This window comes from Rutidosis leptorrhynchoides, chromosome 1, assembly GCF_046630445.1.
Source record: "Rutidosis leptorrhynchoides isolate AG116_Rl617_1_P2 chromosome 1, CSIRO_AGI_Rlap_v1, whole genome shotgun sequence".
In the NCBI taxonomy this organism is placed as follows: Eukaryota; Viridiplantae; Streptophyta; class Magnoliopsida; order Asterales; family Asteraceae; genus Rutidosis; species Rutidosis leptorrhynchoides.
The window spans coordinates 612,891,206-612,905,166 of NC_092333.1; positions in this window are offsets into that span (position 1 = coordinate 612,891,206).

The following is a 13,961-nucleotide window of genomic DNA, read 5'->3' on the forward strand; positions in this document are numbered from 1 at the left end:
TTTTAACAATGAGTTATATACATAAAAATGAGACTATTAATTTAAGAAACTCGAAAATGATATATATAACGATTATCGTTATAACAACGTCTTACTAGGTACATATGAATCATATTAAGATATTGATACACTTGGTTAATTATGTTAAATGATAAGTAAATATATTATTAAGTGTATTAACAATGAAATACATATGTAAAAATAAGACTACTAACTTAATGATTTCGAAACGAGACATATATGTAACGATTATCGTTGTAACAACATTTAAATGTATATATATCATACTAAGATATATTATATATCATAATATCATGATAATATAACAATTTAACATCTCATTTGTTATAATAAACAATGGGTTAACAACATTCAACAAGATCGTTAACCTAAAGGTTTCAAAACAACATTTACATGTAACGACTAACGATGACTTAACGACTCAGTTAAAATGTATATACATGTAGTGTTTTAATATGTATTCATACACTTTTGAAAGACTTCAAGACACTTATCAAAATACTTCTACTTAACAAAAATGCTTACAATTACATCCTCGTTCAGTTTCATCAACAATTCTACTCGTATGCACCCGTATTCGTACTCGTACAATACACAGCTTTTAGATGTATGTACTATTGGTCTATATGAAATGTCCCATTCTTATTGATTAAAAACGTTCCATATTAATTGATTTCATTGCGAGGTTTTAACCTCTATATGAGACGTTTTTCAAAGACTGCATTCATTTTAAAACAAACCATTACCTTTATTTCATCAATAAAGGTTTAAAAAGCTTTACGTAGATTATCAAATAATGATAATCTAAAATATCCTGTTTACACACGACCATTACATAATGGTTTACAATACAAATATGTTACAACAAAATAAGTTTCTTGAATGCAGTTTTTACACAATATCATACAAGCATGGACTCCAAATCTCGTCCTTATTTAAGTATGCGACAGCGGAAGCTCTTAATAATCACCTGAGAATAAACATGCTTAAAACGTCAACAAAAATGTTGGTGAGTTATTGGTTTAACCTATATATATCAAATCATAATAATAGACCACAAGATTTCATATTTCAATACACATCCCATACATAGAGATAAAAATCATTCATATGGTGAACACCTGGTAACCGACATTAACAAGATGCATATATATAAGAATATCCCCATCATTCCGGGACACCCTTCGGATATGATATAAATTTCGAAGTACTAAAGCATCCGGTACTTTGGATGGGGTTTGTTAGGCCCAATAGATCTATCTTTAGGATTCGCGTCAATTAGGGTGTCTATTCCCTAATTCTTAGATTACCAGACTTAATAAGAAGGGGCATATTCGATTTCGATAATTCAACCATAGAATGTAGTTTCACGTACTTGTGTCTATTTTGTAAATCATTTATAAAACCTGCATGTATTCTCATCCCAAAAATATTAGATTTTAAAAGTGGGACTATAACTCACTTTCACAGATTTTTACTTCGTCGGGAAGTAAGACTTGGCCACTGGTTGATTCACGAACCTATAACAATATATACATATATATCAAAGTATGTTCAAAATATATTTACAACACTTTTAATATATTTTGATGTTTTAAGTTTATTAAGTCAGCTGTCCTTGTTAGTAACCTACAACTAATTATCCACAGTTAGATGTACAGAAATAAATAGATAAATATTATCTTGAATCAATCCACGACCCAGTGTATACGTATCTCAGTATTGATCACAACTCAAACTATATATATTTTGGAATCAACCTCAACCCTGTATAGCTAACTCCAACATTCACATATAGAGTGTCTATGGTTGTTCCGAAATATATATAGATGTGTCGACATGATAGGTCGAAACATTGTATACATGTCTATGGTATCTCAAGATTACATAATATACAATACAAGTTGATTAAGTTATGGTTGGAATAGATTTGTTACCAATTTTCACGTAGCTAAAATGAGATAAATTATCCAATCTTGTTTTACCCATAACTTCTTCATTTTAAATCCGTTTTGAGTGAATCAAATTGCTATGGTCTCATATTGAACTCTATTTTATGAATATAAACAGAAAAAGTATAGGTTTATAGTCGGAAAAATAAGTTACAAGTCGTTTTTGTAAAGGTAGTCATTTCAGTCGAAAGAACGACGTCTAGATGACCATTTTAGAAAACATACTTCCACTTTGAGTTTAACCATAATTTTTGGATATAGTTTCATGTTCATAATAAAAATCATTTTCTCAGAATAACAACTTTTAAATCAAAGTTTATCATAGTTTTTAATTAACTAACCCAAAACAGCCCGCAGTGTTACTACGACGGCGTAAATCCAGTTTTACGGTGTTTTTCGTGTTTCCAGGTTTTAAATCATTAAGTTAGCATATAATATAGATATAGAACATGTGTTTAGATGATTTTAAAAGTCAAGTTAGAAGGATTAACTTTTATTTGCGAACAAGTTTAGAATTTACTAAACTATGTTCTAGTTATTACAAGTTAAACCTTCGAATAAGATAGCTTTATATGTATGAAACGAATGATGTTATGAACATAATTACTACCTGAAGTTCCTTGGATAAAACTACTGGAAAAGAGAAAAATGGATCTAGCTTCAACGGATCCTTGGATGGCTCGAAGTTCTTGAAGCAGAATCATGACACGAAAACAAGTTCAAGTAAGATCATCACTTGAAATAAGATTGTTATAGTTATAGAAATTGAACCAAAGTTTGAATATAATTATTACCTTGTATTAGAATGATAACCTACTGTAAGAAACAAAGATTTCTTGAGGTTGGATGATCACCTTACAAGATTGGAAGTAAGCTAGCAAACTTGAAAGTATTCTTGATTTTATGTAACTAGAACTTGTAGAATTTATGAAGAACACTTAGAACTTGAAGATAGAACTTGAGAGAGATCAATTAGATGAAGAAAATTGAAGAATGAAAGTGTTTGTAGGTGTTTTTGGTCATTGGTCTATGGATTAGATATAAAGGATATGTAATTTTGTTTTCATGTAAATAAGTCATGAATGATTACTCATATTTTTGTAATTTTATGAGATATATCATGCTAGTTGCCAAATGATGGTTCCCACATGTGTTAGGTGACTCACATGGGCTGCTAAGAGCTTATCATTGGAGTATATATACCAATAGTACATACATCTAAAAGCTGTGTATTGTACGAGTACGAATAACGGTGCATACGAGTAGAATTGTTGATGAAATTGAACGAGGATGTAATTGTAAGCATTTTTGTTAAGTAGAAGTATTTTGATAAGTGTATTGAAGTCTTTCAAAAGTGTATAAATACATATTAAAACACTACATGTATATACATTTTAACTGAGTCGTTAAGTCATCGTTAGTCGTTACATGTAAGTGTTGTTTTGAAACCTTTAGGTTAACGATCTTGTTAAATGTTGTTAACCCAATGTTTATAATATCAAATGAGATTTTAAATTATTATATTATCATGATATTATCATGTACGAATATCTCTTAATATGATATATATACATTAAATGTCTTTACAACGATAATCGTTACATATATGTCTCGTTTAAAAATCATTAAGTTAGTAGTCTTGTTTTTACATATGTAGTTCATTGTTAATATACTTAATGATATGTTTACTTATCATAGTATCATGTTAACTATATATATATCCATATATATGTCATCATTTAGTTTTTACAAGTTTTAACGTTCGTGAATCACCGGTCAACTTGGGTGGTCAATTGTCTATATGAAACATATTTCAATTAATCAAGTCTTAACAAGTTTGATTGCTTAACATGTTGGAAAATTTAATCATGTAAATATCAATCTCAATTAATATATATAAACATGGAAAAGTTCGGGTCACTACAGTACCTACCCGTTACATAAATTTCGTCCCGAAATTTTAAGCTGTTGAAGGTGTTGACGAATCTTCTGGAAATAGATGTGGGTATTTCTTCTTCATATGATCTTCACGCTCCCAAGTGAACTCGGGTCCTCTACAAGCATTCCATCGAACCTTAACAATTGGTATCTTGTTTTGCTTAAGTCTTTTAACCTCACGATCCATTATTTCAACGGGTTCTTCGATGAATTGAAGTTTTTCGTTGATTTGGATTTCATCTAACGGAATAGTGAGATCTTCTTTAGCAAAACATTTCTTCAAATTTGAGACGTGGAAAGTGTTATGTATAGCCGCGAGTTGTTGAGGTAACTCAAGTCGGTAAGCTACTGGTCCGACACGATCAATAATCTTGAATGGTCCAATATACCTTGGATTTAATTTCCCTCGTTTACCAAATCAAACAACGCCTTTCCAAGGTGCAACTTTAAGCATGACCATCTCTCCAATTTCAAATTCTATATCTTTTCTTTTAATGTCAGCGTAGCTCTTTTGTCGACTTTGGGCGGTTTTCAACCGTTGTTGAATTTGGATGATCTTCTCGGTAGTTTCTTGTATAATCTCCGGACCCGTAATCTGTCTATCCCCCACTTCACTCCAACAAATTAGAGACCTGCACTTTCTACCATAAAGTGCTTCAAACGGCGCCATCTCAATGCTTGAATGGTAGCTGTTGTTGTAGGAAAATTCTGCTAACGGTAGATGTCGATCCCAACTGTTTCCGAAATCAATAACACATGCTCGTAGCATGTCTTCAAGCGTTTGTATCGTCCTTTCGCTCTGCCCATCAGTTTGTGGATGATAGGCAGTACTCATGTCTAGACGAGTTCCTAATGCATGCTGTAATGTCTGCCAGAATCTTGAAATAAATCTACCATCCCTATCAGAGATAATAGAGATTGGTATTCCATGTCTGGAGATGACTTCCTTCAAATACAGTCGTGCTAACTTCTCCATCTTGTCATCTTCTCTTATTGGCAGGAAGTGTGCTGATTTGGTGAGACGATCAACTATTACCCAAATATTATCAAAACCACTTGCAGTCCTTGGCAATTTAGTGATGAAATCCATGGTATTTGTGACGATCGCTCCAAATCCATATGGACAATACGTCATTCATTGATTTCATTGCGAGGTATTTGACCTCTATATGATACGTTTTGTAAACATTGCATTCTTTTGAAAAGGCACACCATAAATGAATATTTAAATCAAAGGTTTTCGACATCTGATAATTTCTACATATAGACAATCACTGTAAATAATAGTTTACAATAGTACTTCCGTTGACAATGCAGTCAAAATAAGATACATGGTGATGATTTGGTGAATGCAACGTTTCCTTGAAAAATATGCCATGTATGACTCCATGCACATAGCTTGTCTAACATATAAGCAAACAACGGAAGACTTCTAGGGAACCTGAGAATAAACATGCTAACAAGTGTCAACACAAAGGTTGGTGAGTTCATAGTTTTAGTGTTTCGCATAATCTGTATATAAAAGTGGATCACAAGATTTCAGTTGTTTCATCCAGAAAAGTTTATCAATAGATTATATAAAAGTGGATCACAAGATTTCAGTTGTTTCATCCAGAAACGTTTATCAAAATATTCTACGAAATTGAGCACCCTGGTAACTAAACTTTAACGTATATATAATTTGTACCCTTTGTATAATCATCTTAATAATACACGCAAACCAACGTGTACGCTTCTCAAATAGCATACGTCCGTTAAAAGGCTAGCGCTCTAGCTCGGACGGGGATGTCAAGCCCTATGGATCCATATATAACAACTCGCGCCCACCAGTTCTTATAACCGGCAGTTACTAGTTACCAAAGCTAAGGGATTTTCGGTTCAAAATCGGTGTAGAATTTAGTATGTACTTGTATCCATTGCATTTAAAATAAAGTGCATGCATTCTCAGCCCAAAAATATAGATTTCAAAGGCAATTAAAAAGGGAGCAAATGAAACTCACGCATATATATATATATATATATATATATATATATATATATATATATATATATATATATATATATATATATATATATATATATATATATATATATATATATATATATATATATTGTAAATCAGTTAATAAAGGATTTGCATGTATTCTCAGCCCAAAAATGTAGAGAGTAAAAGGGATCTTATGAAACTCACGCATATAAATATTGTATATCGGTTAATAAAGCATTTGCATGTATTCTCAGCCCAAAAATGTAGAGAGTAAAAGGGATCTTATGAAACTCACGCATATAAATATTGTATATCGGTTAATAAAGCATTTGCATGTATTCTCAGACCAAAAATGTAGAGAGTAAAAGGGATCTTATGAAACTCACGCATATAAATATTGTATATCGGTTAATAAAGCATTTGCATGTATTCTCAGCCCAAAAATGTAGAGAGTAAAAGGGATCTTATGAAACTCACCTTAGCAGCACATAAATTTGTTCATCGTAATGTGACCGAAACTCGGAATATCAAATAATCGTAGATCTCAACGTATCAATATTGAGATTCAATATTGTAGGAAAGTACGTAGACGTAACGGAGATGATAAACACTAGGTTTGACTCGCGAATATACCCCCGAACATTTCCCATAACCGCCTTGGCAATAACCCATAATTTCCTTAACTCTATCCCGCTTGAAAACCATTTTAAAAGTGACACGCTCATGACTTCGTCGTAGTATTTTATGTATAATACTAATTAATAATACTAATAATAATAAGATTAATAATAATAATAATAATAATAATAATAATAATAATAATAATAATAATAATAATAATAATAATAATAATAATAATAATAATAATAATAATAATAATAATAATAATAATAAATATTTACGGAGTAAAATGAATATATAAGTGTGTAAAACTGAGCTGAAATCGATCGAATTTATAGAGAGTGCCTGACCCAGACTGCCATGCGATCGCATGGCCTTCATGACCATTTCCCATGCGATCGTATGGGAAGATTCTCCAGCTCACAACTTGTTTGTAATCTAGTTCGTCGACATAATAAAATATAAATATAATATATATAATTTAAATAATTAATTATATAATATATTATATTTACGTGTATAATTAACTTGTAATTTTGGTACCGATGATTCGTACGTTGTCACTGGACTTATGTCCCGGTTCTGATTTTTCGAATGTCCCTTCGTACGCTGAGAAAACTTGTAATTTACATTTTGGGACACGTACCTTTGTCAAAATATAATCTTAAATTATCCCTAAATTATATCACTCAAAGTGTATCTTAAACTTTCGAGTGTTTTGGTCATTTACTTCTATAAATTATTGTCTCGTAGTATATACGTATACATATATACGTTTTCATTTTTAAAAATAGTGTTTACTATAGCAAAGTTACTGTAGCAATTCACTGTAGCAAGTAAATTTTACTGTAGCAAATAGTGATTTTTGAAAACACTGTAGCTTTTCGGGTACTGTAGCAATTCGAAAATACTGTAGCATATTAGTGTTTTACTGGTTCATCTTAAAGGTTTTAGTTAACTTATCTAAATATTAATCAGATAATCAAACCAATAAGGTTAATGCACAGTATCATTTTCATAACACTTTGTTACATTTTCAAGTTATAGTATATGTATCTATTTACATATAATTGTTCGCGAATCGTTGAGAACAATCGAAGGGTAATTGAATAGTTCGAAATTTTGAGATTCAACTTCATGGACTTTGCTTATCGTGTCGGAAACATTAAAGATTAAGTTTAAATTTGGTCAGAAATTTTCGGGTCATCACAGTAATGTTTTCCCATTTCCATTCCGGGATTTCGGGTTTTTGAAGTAGACCTGATGGTTTCTGATGCTCAGCTTTGACCTTAGAACACGTCAAACATTCTCCTACGTATTTAGCAACATCGGCTTTCATACCCGGCCACCAAAAATGTTTCTTGATATCCTTGTACATCTTCCCCGTTCCAGGATGTATTGAGTATCTGGTTTTATGAGCTTCTCTAAGTACCATTTCTCTCATATCTCCAAATTTTGGTACCCAAATCCTTTCAGCCCTATACCGGGTTCCGTCTTCCCGAATATTAAGATGCTTCTCCGATCCTTTAGGTATTTTATCCTTTAAATTTCCCTCTTTTAAAACTCCTTGTTGCGCCTCCTTTATTTGAGTAGTAAGGTTATTATGAATCATTATATTCATAGATTTTACTCGAATGGGTTCTCTGTCCTTCCTGCTCAAGGCGTCGGCTACCACATTTGCCTTCCCCGGGTGGTAACGAATCTCAAAGTCGTAATCATTCAATAATTCAATCCACCTACGCTGCCTCATATTCAGTTGTTTCTGATTAAATATGTGTTGAAGACTTTTGTGGTCGGTATATATAATACTTTTGACCCCATATAAGTAGTGCCTCCAAGTCTTTAATGCAAAAACAATCGCGCCTAATTCCAAATCATGCGTCGTATAATTTTGTTCGTGAATCTTCAATTGTCTAGACGCATAAGCAATCACCTTCGTTCGTTGCATTAATACACAACCGAGACCTTGCTTTGATGCGTCACAATAAATCACAAAATCATCATTCCCTTCAGGCAATGACAATATAGGTGCCGTAGTTAGCTTTTTCTTCAATAACTGAAACGCTTTCTCTTGTTCATCATTCCATTCAAATTTCTTCCCTTTATGCGTTAATGCAGTCAAGGGTTTTGCTATTCTGGAAAAGTCTTGGATGAACCTTCTGTAGTAACCAGCTAGTCCTAAAAACTGGCGTATGTGTTTCGGAGTTTTCGGGGTTTCCCACTTTTCAACAGTTTCTATCTTTGCCGGATCCACCTTAATACCTTCTTTGTTCACTATGTGACCGAGGAATTGAACTTCTTCCAACCAAAATGCACACTTTAAAAACTTAGCGTACAATTCTTCCTTCCTCAATACTTCTAACACCTTTCTCAAATGTTCACCGTGTTCTTGGTCATTCTTTGAGTAAATAAGTATGTCATCAATGAAAACAATGACAAACTTGTCAAGGTATGGTCCACACACTCGGTTCATAAGGTCCATGAACGCAGCTGGTGCATTAGTTAAACCAAACGGCATGACCATAAACTCGTAATGACCGTAACGTGTTCTGAAAGCAGTCTTTGGAATATCATCTTCTTTCACCCGCATTTGATGATACCCGAAACGTAAGTCAATCTTTGAATAAACAGACGAGCCTTGTAGTTGATCAAATAAGTCGTCGATTCTCGGTAGTGGGTAGCGGTTCTTGATGGTAAGTTTGTTCAACTCTCGGTAGTCGATACACAACCTGAATGTACCATCTTTCTTCTTGACAAACAAAACAGGAGCTCCCCACGGTGATGTGCTTTGTCGAATGAAACCACGCTCTAAAAGTTCTTGTAATTGGCTTTGTAGTTCTTTCATCTCGCTGGGTGCGAGTCTGTAAGGAGCACGAGCTATTGGTGCAGCTCCTGGTACAAGATCTATTTGAAATTCAACGGATCGATGTGGGGGTAATCCCGATAATTCTTTCGGAAATACATCGGGAAATTCTTTTGCAATGGGAACATCATTGATGCTCTTTTCTTCAGTTTGTACTTTCTCGACGTGTGCTAGAATAGCATAGCAACCTTTTCTTATTAGTTTTTGTGCCTTCAAATTACTAATAAGATGTAGCTTCGTGTTGCCCTTTTCTCCGTACACCATTAAGGGTTTTCCTTTTTCTCGTATAATGCGAATTGCATTTTTGTAACAAATGATCTCTACTTTCACTTCTTTCAACCAGTCCATACCGATTATCACATCAAAACTCCCTAACTCTACTGGTATCAATCAATCTTAAATGTTTCGCTAACCAGTTTAATTTCTCGATTTCGACATATATTATCTGCTGAAATTAATTTACCATTTGCTAATTCGAGTAAAAATTTACTATCCAAAGGCGTCAATGGACAACTTAATTTAGCACAAAAATCTCTACTCATATAGCTTCTATCCGCACCCGAATCAAATAAAACGTAAGCAGATTAATTGTCAATAAGAAACGTACCCGTAACAAGCTCCGGGTCTTCCTGTTCCTCTGCCGCATTAATATTGAAAACTCTTCCGCGGCCTTGTCCATTCGTGTTCTCCTGGTTCGGGCAATTTCTAATAATGTGGCCCGGTTTTTCACATTTATAACAAACTACATTGGCATAACTTGCTCCGACACTACTTGCTCCGCCATTACTCGTTCCGACACCATTTGTTCCTTTCGTTCTATTAACCCCTGGTCTGTAGACCTCACACTTCGCCGCGCTATGACCATTTCTTTTACACTTGTTGCAAAATTTGGTGCAGAAACCCGAGTGATACTTTTCACACCTTTGGCATAGCTGCTTCTGATTGTTGTTGTTGTTGCGGTTATTATTGTTGTTGGGATGATTGTTGTAGTTACTGTTGTTGTTGTTGTTGGGCCGTTTGTTGTAGTTGCGATTGATGTTGCGATTGTTGGGATAATTGTTGCGATTATTGTTGTAATTGCTGTTGTTGTTGTATTGGTGATTCTTATCACCGTTTTCCTCCCACTTTCTTTTGACTTGCTTCACATTGGCCTCTTCAGCAGTCTGTTCTTTAATTCTTTCTTTAATCTGGTTCACTAGTTTGTGAGCCATTCTACATGCCTGTTGTATGGAGGCGGACTCGTGTGAACTTATATCTTCTTGGATTCTTTCCGGTAATCCTTTCACAAACGCGTCGATCTTCTCTTCCTCATCTTCGAATGCTCCCGGACACAATAGGCACAATTCTGTGAATCGTCTTTCGTACGTGGTAATATCAAATCCTTGGGTTCGTAACCCTCTAAGTTCTGTCTTGAACTTATTGACCTCAGTTCTGGGACGATATTTCTCGTTCATCAAGTGCTTGAATGCTGACCACGGTAGTGCGTACGCATCGTCTTGTCCCACTTGCTCTAGATAGGTATTCCACCATGTTAACGCAGAACCTGTGAAGGTATGCGTAGCGTACTTCACTTTGTCCTCTTCAGTACACTTACTTATGGCAAATACCAATTCGACCTTCTCGGTCCACCGTTTCAATCCGATCGGTCCTTCGGTTCCATCAAATTCCAAAGGTTTGCAGGCAGTGAATTCTTTGTAGGTGCATCCTACATGATTTCCTGTACTGCTAGATCCAAGGTTATTGTTGGTATGTAGCGCAGCCTGTACTGCGGCTATGTTTGAAGCTAGAAAAGTACGGAATTCCTCTTCATTCATATTCACGGTGTGTCAAGTAGTCGGTGCCATTTCCTTCAAAATAGTCAAATGGAACAAGTTAATCATACAGAATATTAAGAGTAGTTAATAGTATTTCGTAGCATAATATGAACTCATTTATAAAAGCTTTTTCTTCATATTAGCGTTTTATAAGTTTAAATTCGGGTAGTACCTACCCGTTAAGTTCATACTTAGTAGCTAATATACAATTCAACTACTACAATTCTATATGAAAAACTGATTATAATAATATTTCACGTTCAAACTTTTACACAATATTTTACAAACTTACAATACCGCTTATTTTACATATAGCATGAAATATAGTACATAATAAATTTGATACAAGATGGTTGTGAAGATAATTCTAGCTAGTACACAAGTCGTTCAGCAAAGGCAATAAAGACACGTAATTCATACGTCCAGAAACAAGTCATGCATTCTGGTTTTACTAGGATTACTTCCCATCCTTGGTCTTGTGGAACATAACCGTTATGGCCGTTGATAAGACAGCGTGTTGTAACATCGTCAAAGGGACGAGGGTTACGTAATGTCCAACAGTCCCGTAACAATCTAAAAACCTCATTTCTTACCCCAATTACCGACTCCGTCACTTGTGGGAACGTTTTGTTTAATATTTTTAGCCCGATGTTCTTGTTCTCACTTTGGTGAGAAGCGAACATTACTAATCCGTAAGCATAACATGCTTCTTTATGTTGCATGTTAGCCGCTTTTTCTAAATCACGAAGTCCAATATTCGGATATATTGAGTCAAAATAATTTTTTAACCCATTGCGTAAAATAGCATTTGGGTTCCCCGCAATATATGCGTCAAAGTAAACACATCGTAACTTATGGATTTCCCAATGTGATATCCCCCATCTTTCGAACGAAAGCCTTTTATAAACCAAGGCATTCTTGGAACGTTCTTCGAATGTCTTACAAACTGATCTCGCCTTAAATAGTTGTGCCGAAGAATTCTGACCGACTCTAGACAAGATTTCATCAATCATGTCTCCGGGTAGGTCTCTTAAAATATTGGGTTGTCTATCCATTTTGTGTTTTTATACTGTAAAATAGACAAGAGTTAGATTCATAAAAAAAAAATACTTATTAATACAAGCAATTTTTACATATATCATAAAGCATAAGCACACTATATTACATATATTACACCACACGAATACAACTATCTTATTCCGACTCGCTTGTTTCTTCTTCTTCGGTTTTGGTTCGTTTTGCCAAGTTTCTAGGGATATATGATGTTCCCCTAATACGAGCCGTCGTTTTCCACATTGGTTTAGAAAAACCTGGTGGTTTAGAGGTTCCCGGGTCATTATTACAACTTAAGGACTTCGGGGGTTGACGATACATATAAAGTTCATCGGGGTTGGAATTAGATTTCTCTATTTTTATGCCCTTTCTCTTATTATTTTCTTTTGCCTTTTTAAATTCAGTTGGGGTAATTTCTATAACATCATCGGAATTCTCATCGGAATCCGATTCATCGGAGAATTGGTAATCCTCCCAATATTTTGCTTCCTTGGCGGAAACACCATTGACCATAATTAACCTTGGTCGGTTGGTTGAGGATTTTCTTTTACTTAACCGTTTTATTATTTCCCCCACCGGTTCTATTTCTTCATCCGGTTCCGATTCTTCTTCCGGTTCCGATTCTTCTTCCGGTTCCGACTCTTCTTCCGGTTCCTCTTCGGGAACTTGTGAATCAGTCCACGAATCATTCCAATTTATATTTGACTCTTCATTATTATTAGGTGAGTCAATGGGACTTGTTCTAGAGGTAGACATCTATCACATAATATCAAACGCGTTAAGAGATTAATATATCACATAATATTCACATGTTAAAAATATATAGTTTCCAACAAAATTTGTTAAGCAATTATTTTTCAAGTAAACACGGTCGAAGTCCAGACTCACTAATGCATCCTAACAAACTCGATAAGACACACTAATGCAAAATTCTGGTTCTCTAAGACCAATGCTCTGATACCAACTGAAATGTCCCGTTCTTATTGATTAAAAACGTTCCATATTAATTGATTTCGTTGCGAGGTTTTGACCTCTATATGAGACGTTTTTCAAAGACTGCATTCATTTTAAAACAAACCATAACCTTTATTTCATCAATAAAGGTTTAAAAAGCTTTACGTAGATTATCAAATAATGATAATCTAAAATATCTTGTTTACACACGACCATTACATAATGGTTTACAATACAAATATGTTACAACAAAATAAGTTTCTTAAATGCAGTTTTTACACAATATCATACAAGCATGGACTCCAAATCTCGTCCTTATTTAAGTATGAGACAGCGGAAGCTCTTAATAATCACCTGAGAATAAACATGCTTAAAACGTCAACAAAAATGTTGGTGAGTTATAGGTTTAACCTATATATATCAAATCATAATAATAGACCACAAGATTTCATATTTCAATACACATCCCATACATAGAGATAAAAATCATTCATATGGTGAACACCTGGTAACCGACATTAACAAGATGCATATATATAAGAATATCCCCATCATTCCGGGACACCCTTCGGATATGATATAAATTTCGAAGTACTAAAGCATCCGGTACTTTGGATGGGGTTTGTTAGGCCCAATAGATCTATCTTTAGGATTCGCGTCAATTAGGGTGTCTGTTCCCTAATTCTTAGATTACCAGACTTAATAAGAAGGGGCATATTCAATTTCGATAATTCAACCATAGAATGTAGTTTCACGTA